At 45.2% G+C, this 8,271-nt stretch overlaps 1 long non-coding RNA gene across 1 annotated transcript; it reads right to left on the bottom strand.

The window, feature by feature from the left end:
- Positions 1 to 3,232: 3,232 nt before the first annotated feature.
- On the bottom strand, positions 3,233 to 6,623 carry LOC142574418 (uncharacterized). The gene is made up of 4 exons (XR_012826527.1): positions 6,312 to 6,623; positions 5,621 to 5,683; positions 4,142 to 4,209; positions 3,233 to 3,445 (listed from the first exon to the last, which is right to left on the bottom strand). It is a non-coding gene; the product is annotated as an uncharacterized LOC142574418 (long non-coding RNA).
- Positions 6,624 to 8,271: the final 1,648 nt, after the last annotated feature.

Below are 8,271 nucleotides of genomic sequence, written 5' to 3'. Positions count from 1 at the left end.
CGTCAAAGACAGAACCATCCGAACGCGTCGAGTCGTCAGTGGAGGGTGCATTACTGCCATTGCCAGACGGTACGCCCGCGGCAGGCACCTTCGTATCAGCCATACCCCGCTAGTGGGTATGAGCCATGAACCGAAGGGCCTGATCCGCCAGCCGCTACGAAGGGCGAAAAAAACGAATTAAAGGCCTCTCGCGGCCAGCTGTCGTGTCTAGCGAAGGCACGAGGCCTTTAATCAGTGCCTGAATAGCAAAATCGGCAAAAAGGAGCGAAGGAACCGACCTTTCAGCGGGACTTCCGAGGAGCGATGCAGCCAGCGGAATGGCGGTCACGGTCTTGCGCTTGGCGTAAGACTACCACCGCGCGGTGGGCTTCCAGCAGGAGATTACAGACGTCCTGTTCGACAGTACTTGCAAGGTCACCAACTGCCACAGGTCGCAAATCCTGGGGCTGCTCAGGCAGCTGATGCGGGAATGTGCTGATTTGAGAGCGGTGGCGGCGCGGCAGTGTGGCCGCGCTGATGAGCTCGGCGATCTGCTGGGATGTATGCGCGGTGCCGGCCCGGTACTACGCCCGGAGGCTGCCTCCCTGGTGCCTTCTGGGTTGACTTATGCGGCGGTTGCTCGGACCGGGGTGCCGACTAGTACTTCGACGCCAGCTCCCTGTGCTTCAGGCCTCGTCCATGTGGGGTTGGCGCCTGCCCCGGCGGTCGCTTCTGCACTGGCTCCTTCGCAGGCTCCGGCACCCAAGCGTGAGCATGCTCACATAATGTTTTTAACCCCGCTGGTTCCATCGCCCACTGCTGCGCAGGACGTGTTCCGCCTCCTTAAGAGCAACATTGACCCTATCCAGGCGAAGTTAACTGATTTGACGCTCCGTCGAACACCTCGCGGTGTCACGGTTTTATCAGACGACCTTGATGCCATGCAACGTTTACAACAGGCGCTTGGCACGAGTAGACGGCGGCGGCGTTCTGGCCGGGCAGCTGGGTGTAGAGCTCGGGCCCGTAGCCCGACTGCTCTTGTTCTGCCCACGGGCACAGAAGCTCGAACGCCGGCCTCGAGCAGCAGGCGGCACGACAGACGCGGGCGGCGTTCTGGCTGGGCAGCTGGCGTAGAACTCGGGGCCGTAGCCCGACTGTTCTCGTCGTACCCACGAGCACAGAAGCTCACCGGCCTTGAGGAGCTGGCGGCACGCTCGGGTAGACGGGCGACGCACAGGAACAGGTTGGTAGGAGGCCCCGGTCGGGTGAAGTCCTGGTGGCTCGGGTCCGGAACCCGACGGCCAGTCTTCAACGCCCGCTCCGGTGGTTGACCTCCTCCTGGCGTCGCTTCCTGGAACTCTCCTGGCGTCTCCCCTGCGTCTCCCGCTTCTGCCAGCGCACCACGATTTTTCTTCTCTCTGGGCGATTAGGCATTCTCCGATTGGCTGCCTGACGCCCCGTGGTCTTTCCTAATTGGTTTGATTTTCTTCTTTTAGTTGTTTTTCTTGCGCCGCGTGTTCACATGCCGGACGCTCTTCGGCGTTGTCGTTTTTCTCCTTCCAGCACGGAATTTGCCTTTGCGCGTGCACTTCTTGTCGTCTGCTCCTGACCGTCCCGATCACCGCACCATGTCGCGCACCACACATCACAGCACCACAGCATTAAAGGCCATTCTGGAGGAGGACTACCGCAACGCATTCGAGAGTTGGAAGACTCGTTGGATCGGATGTATTGGCGCAAAAGGAGAGTATTTTGAAGATTTTTAAACACTTTTGTAACAATAAATTCAATAAATTATTTTCAATGGCCTTACTGGCATTACTTTCAGGATAGACCCTGTACATGTACTTTGAAGGTATGTATGTGGAAAGCATTTTCAACCTCTGATTGCTTTTCTGGCATGGAATAAAATGGCCTTTTGTCTCTAAATCACTTACTTTTAAACTATTCCATTTGGTTCATTTCCTAACTTCTGCAGAGTTGCATTCACAGCTTCCATAGTTAACCGGCTCCGTTTTCATTCTTGCTTCCTAAAATATGCCATCCTGTCATGCTAATTTGGAAGGCCTTCTGTTAGCAATCGGTATTGTATTTCAAGACTATCAGTGCAATGTTGCACCAAGAAAACTATTCTTGGAGTAAATTATTGTTCAGCTTGATATCACGATACTGCTGCGTGGTTGTTATTTAACTCTGCAAGACCCACGAAACACGCAAGCAGCTATTTGATGTCTAAAAGATGTCTTGAACGGCTAATTCAAAAGCCTAGTAGCTGTCTTGATCAAGACATTTTGTAGCCATGGACGTCTAGAAGTACTTCAGTAAGCCCTACTAACGTTACGCTAAAAGTTGGCTAATGGACGGCTTGACAAGAACAACTGAAGGCTTTTATTAGACATTCCCTCAATTTTTTGCGGCAGCTGTTACAGTAACCCGACGTTTGCCCACAGTTACAATTTATTTTAAACGAGGCATGGACATCAGAAAAAAATGTATATTGTCGGATAGAGTGATGCACAGGTAGTTTTTCCAGATGTGAACCATGGGAATAGTGTAGTACAGCCTCATTGGTCAATTAGTGCTTTTTAATTAGACCAATCAATTGCATGCCGCCTGTCAGAATCATTTTGCAAATAAAAGAAGTTCTGTATTGTATGCTGATATCATTCTAATGTTCGCCCATTGACCTAAACAAGAACATCTCTGCATGAAACACGTCATTATTGACAAAACTTCGCCCTGCTGGGTCTCCAACAAATTGAAATAGTTTCTAGCAAAGAAAAATTTTGTGAGTGATGCTGCAGTTCAGGCAAAAATTACATCGTTTTCAGGTACAGGAGGCACAATAGCCTGATACCAGTATACGAAACAGAATGCTGTGCTGCAATGAGTTAAGAAATAAAGGATAGTACACATCTGGAAAAACACTCTGCGAACCACTCTAACTAGCAATATAAATATATTTTTTCTGATGTCCATGCTTCATTTAAAAGTAAATTGTAACTTACTTTGTGGATGCCTCTTGTAAGGTAATGCCACATGCTTGCGCAGCATCACGCAGAAATAATGGCCAGTTCTTCGGCATATCGTCCATTAGTGAATTCCTTGTACGTTGCACATTACCAGAACTGAAAGGTAAATCACAATATGCTGTTATTTTTTTCATAAACTGTACGATGAGCTTTTCATGCATAAAAGATGATTGCAAGCGAAAATGCAGCAAGGCATCAACTTCACACCACGTCACACATACTCATACTTTATTACCTAATAAATGAGAAAAGATGCAGAAAGTGTAATTAACAAGAGTGACAAATAGCAGCAAAGGTGATCATGGATAAATCTTGAAGATGATTGCCGCCGCTGCCAGAGCAGGCCAGCCTTCGTAGGAGAGCACTTGCTGCCCACAAAAGCTTGCTGTCACAGGCCACGCGTGACGGTTCTTGTAGACATAGGCAAGCAATACCTGCACAGAAGAGGGGGAAAAAATGCGAGGGAGGAAATGGGAATATTGAAATTGGAACTTCAATTAGCAATATGTGCTAAGTAAGAAGTTTGCCTCACATTAAAAATAAATATAAGCACTCCTTTCCCATAAATTACGGGTATCTTAAGGCATGTATGCATGTACGCTTAAGGTATGTACGCTTAAGTATTTCCTGGCATATAGTCATTAAATTGCATAGCAGAGTCAAAGTCAGCCTTTAAATTAATATATGGTATTTTGTGCCTAAAAGCCACTTATCAACCTGTCAAACAAGTCTGAGAAGAAAAGAAGAACTATTTTAATGACTGGAAAATGTAGAGAGGTCAGTCGGATAATGGAGCATCTGGCCTGCTATTCTACGTAAGTGAAGGGGAAGAGGGGAAGAAAAAGGGTCACGATTAGGCGTCGCCTTCACGCGCAAATATTTGCACATTATTGGACGGACAGACTCCCCGGACTGTTCAGTGTGTGGCACTGTAGAGACTATAGAACATGTGCTCGTGGTGTGCCCTGAGTGTGCGCGCGAAAGACTGATAATGGCAGATACCTTGAGACATTTACACAATGGACCACTGTCGGAGAACCTCATGCTAGGCGCATGGCCACAGAGTTGGCAGACGACAGGGACAATGCGTGCTCTTTCACGTTTCCTAGGTGACACGGGCCTGGACTTACGCCTGTGATACCAGTTTTGTAATGTGTCCTTCACCTCGTTCCTCCCATTATCAAGTCTGAGAAGCTTCCTGCAAGATATAATCAGTTTAAAATAGTAATTCACTCTGCAGGTAAAGGATGTACTAGCTTAATTAAAAAAGTTAAACAGCGTTTTATATTGTTAACTAAAAGCAAGTTTGGCATTTTGCACTGCCTTTCTTTCAAACTTAAACGTGACGCAGTACAGAGTAAGCAGGTAGCATGCAAAGGAGGACTGGTGATAAAGTAGTGTTCCAAAGCAACACTCCTAGCTGGATCAATCACTTGTTGATATATTTTCATGTGACCCTAATTGGTTCAGGGCAACACCTCACACAAATGATGCGTCGTACAAAATTGAAAGTATCTCATGATGTGATCAAACTATAACATTGTCCACTGTCTTGCAAGTGTTAACATGCTGTTTGCGCGAGAAAGTGCGAAGTGATTCGTATAGGTAGCAAATTCATCAGTGCATCTATAGCATGAGGTAATTCTGAGCATCTACGTTGACCCGCAATTGAGAAGCCACTGCACACAAAAAGGTGTATTCAAGTAATGGTCCATGCTGAATAATTGCCCACCTAGTGAAAAGTCAAATGTGGCAGGCTAATGGGCCAGGGCAAATAAATTGCTAAATTCTGACACCTCCAATTATATTATTGAAACAGGTGACAAAAAACAGCACAGGTAAAAAAAACAGTTATGAGAAAATTTTAAAAGCACCTCTGCAAACTGCTGGAACCCTCAGCACCATGCCTGTTCTACACGCACATCTGTTGCAGCACAATCTATATCTCAGACACAGGCACCTCCACACATCACTTCGTGATCTCCTCACAATAAGGTTAAAAAACAGTCTGACACAAGCTACCTGATGTGCTTCATTTTGCAAGCGCCAGCCAACTGCTGACGGTGGTAGAGCGAAATTGAAGTTTGTCCTTGTATGGAAGCCTCGGCCCATGTTTTATCAATTCTAGCGGCAAAGCACACCTTTTACAGCACACAAATCTTAAATTAGACTGCTTGCTGATGCTGTACAGTAAATTCCTGTAAAAAAACTAAATCACACAGAAAACATTTAGAATACCAAACTAATCAAATACTGGCTTGAATACATTTGTGCATTAGGGAAAGAAGGTGTAATGTACACTGTTGTAGCAAATTTTTACTCATGTATGGAATACTTGTATAACACAACAGAGTTAATTTGCGAGTTCTTACGTAGCACTGACTACCTACAGTTAAATTTTGTAAGGCTTAGGGGGAAACTAATAGTAGAACTGTGTATGTACACTGGCACTGAGAAATTGGTTATAATAGTGGCAGCTTATAAAGAACCAGTGCAAGAAATGCCCGTTTTGAGACACCAACTAGCTACTTTACCACGAAGCGCTCCCTGGCCTTAACCCATATAAAAAGCACTGGGAAGGCCAGAGAGGGTACAGTACATTGGCTTACACTGATCACGATGAGGTCCCGTCATCCAGCTAGCGCCAAGCTACAAGAAGGATGTCCAGCCGTCTATAGAGTGAAAGGAACAAAATAAAAGAGCATCAATTAAGTCAGTTGAAAGGCAGATTTGCAATTACAAATAAGGTGACCCAGCCACAGTCATTCATTAATAAATGCCAAGCTGTCGTGATTTCACTCCCAGATGAAGCACCTACTAGGTTAAAGGTTTTGCTGCTTATTTAGAACAAAACACAAGTGAAATTTGTACATCAGCAGACGATTTAATTTGGAAAGTAAACATTGCAGTTATAATTTTGTTTTGCTGTAAAGTGGGAACGCTACAAACTGCATAGTCACTGACACACACGCGCGCACACGCAAGAACAAAAGGACACAAAATAGGGCGAGTTCAGTCCGGTTCAGCATTACAGCCAGCGCGTTGTCTTCGAATGCACTCCTTCGGTTGGTTCGTGATACGTTAACCACAGACTAACAAGCAGGGCAAAGTTCTGACTGGTGTTGCGGAAGTCATGGAGCGTGGTAGTGCTGAACGGCTGAACACAAGCAGAACCCTCATATAGAAGTAAAGACGAAAACTCGCAGAGCAGGAGAGCCCATCTATCAAGAACTGTCGTGGGTAACACCTAAAAATATTCACATTGTTGACGAAAAACGAAGTGCAATGTATTTCACTTACCGGAAAAAGTGTTATCCGAACGTGCGACGTACAAAGACACACCGAGACACGAAGGCCGCGAACGCAGATCCCGCCATTGTGGTAGTAAGCCGTCGGCGAAAACAGGCAATACAGCCGATGTCACGAAGCACTAATGCAAAACACACGCAAAAAGCATCAGCACAGCTAAATGACTCCACTTAATATCCAGTATAAATGTACAGAACGGCTTAGAATGACGCACAACTGGCATAACGAACCCACGTACGAGACATTACGGGCGGCAGCGACCGTTTTTTCAAACTTCCTGCCAGCCAGTGTTTCCAGCACGGAATGAGATGCCTGACAAATTTGGATTGTGCCGCCGAAGTGATCGCAGCGCGGTGGCTCTGTGACACCGCTGTGCAACGCCGGCGTTTCGCTCCTGCTGCTGATGGTTTCCAGGCGTCGTGTGCGCGCCCCGTATGGAAAACAATAACACGCCCTTGATTGTTGAAGTTCTGGTGTGAAATTATTTAACATTAAAGCCAATTAACTTATGTTGCTTCCAACGAGTTCGATTTGTCTGCGGCGTTTTTTATTCGCTAACGCCGACGGCCGACGGTAACCGCACTTTTAACACGTCGTTTGGCATTTTATGCACTTTTAGACAAAAAGATCTAGAAAAGTTCTTGAGTTACACATTCTGAATGTGTTTACCAAAATAGACTCTAGTGACACCAGCAGTGGGTTTTGCCGCAGGTAGAATATATACTAGCATATTCCAAGTGCTGAAATTATGTTGAGAAGAAATTCTATTTTCAGTCATATCATAGACCAAGACGTCTATAGCCGTTTGTAGCCGTTTCAAGAAGTTTTTAAGAGGTTCTGTGTTTCGTGGGGAGACTGGTCTTGCCGTCCTACCAAGAGTGTACTTCATGGGTATTATGCTCTTTCTTTTGACATTAGTTTATGAGGCTCACCGATATGTATCTGTGTCAACAATAACACCTGACATGGTCTCCTAATTTTGTGCAACATACACTACATTTAATCAGATAAAAGTCGCATGTTTTGTCTCTTGGACCAGTCTGCTCAGTGGTAGAAGGTCAAGACCACAATTGGGAATGGCTGGCCAAGATCTGTGGTGTCTGTCCCGTGTTATGCATCTGACAAGATTTCGTGGTGGCAAGAAGACATGGCAGACATCACGAGATCTTTCAAATTATTGTGCACAGAGTTATCAGCATGATAATATCCTTAATGCTATAAAGAGTACCTCCAGAAAGCAGTCTATATGTCTTCTTGTTGCTTATGGCAACAAAATCTAACATCCTTTGAAGCATACACACTTGCTGTCTGATGCACAAAATGAAGAACGCTGCCTTCTATAAATTTATTAGCAACGAGAAAGCCACTCTGGAAGCAATTATATACATGCACAGCAAGACACACCAAAACCTATAAATGGGGGAAAAACACAAACTAAGCTAACAATAAAAGAAAACAGACACCCAACAAGTGTTACATGTTACTCAAATATGCACATTCAACCTGAGTTAGAGAGATATATGGTCGACTCCCGCACTCCTGTGCATGCATCTGGATATGTTAAGGCCCAGCTACTCTTTGTGTATCATAACTATCCCAATGTTTGTGAAATCTGGTGTACAACCCCAAGAACGACGATGGATGGACAGGTGGTTCACCTTTCGATGAGTTCTGTAAGGAGGATGCAACTCCCCCAGCCAATGTACAAATTACCACGTGAAAGCAGCAGCTTATAAACAGCACAACACAACAAAAATTATATATTTGCCACGTGTTATTAAACTTACATCATTAAAGTACATTATAATTGGGGCTAAGGCAGGTGCACAATATATTCATATACTTTAAACAATCATAAATAAGGCAGGAGCTTCGAATATGATTGAATATTCTCGGAACTGCTTTGATAATACAAAAGTCAAGGCTTTTTTTTGCATCACCCACTCCAATT

The sequence above is a fragment of the Dermacentor variabilis genome, chromosome 3 (assembly GCF_050947875.1).
Source record: "Dermacentor variabilis isolate Ectoservices chromosome 3, ASM5094787v1, whole genome shotgun sequence".
NCBI lineage: Eukaryota > Metazoa > Arthropoda > Arachnida > Ixodida > Ixodidae > Dermacentor > Dermacentor variabilis.
This window is presented reverse-complemented; position numbering and strand designations above follow the sequence as displayed.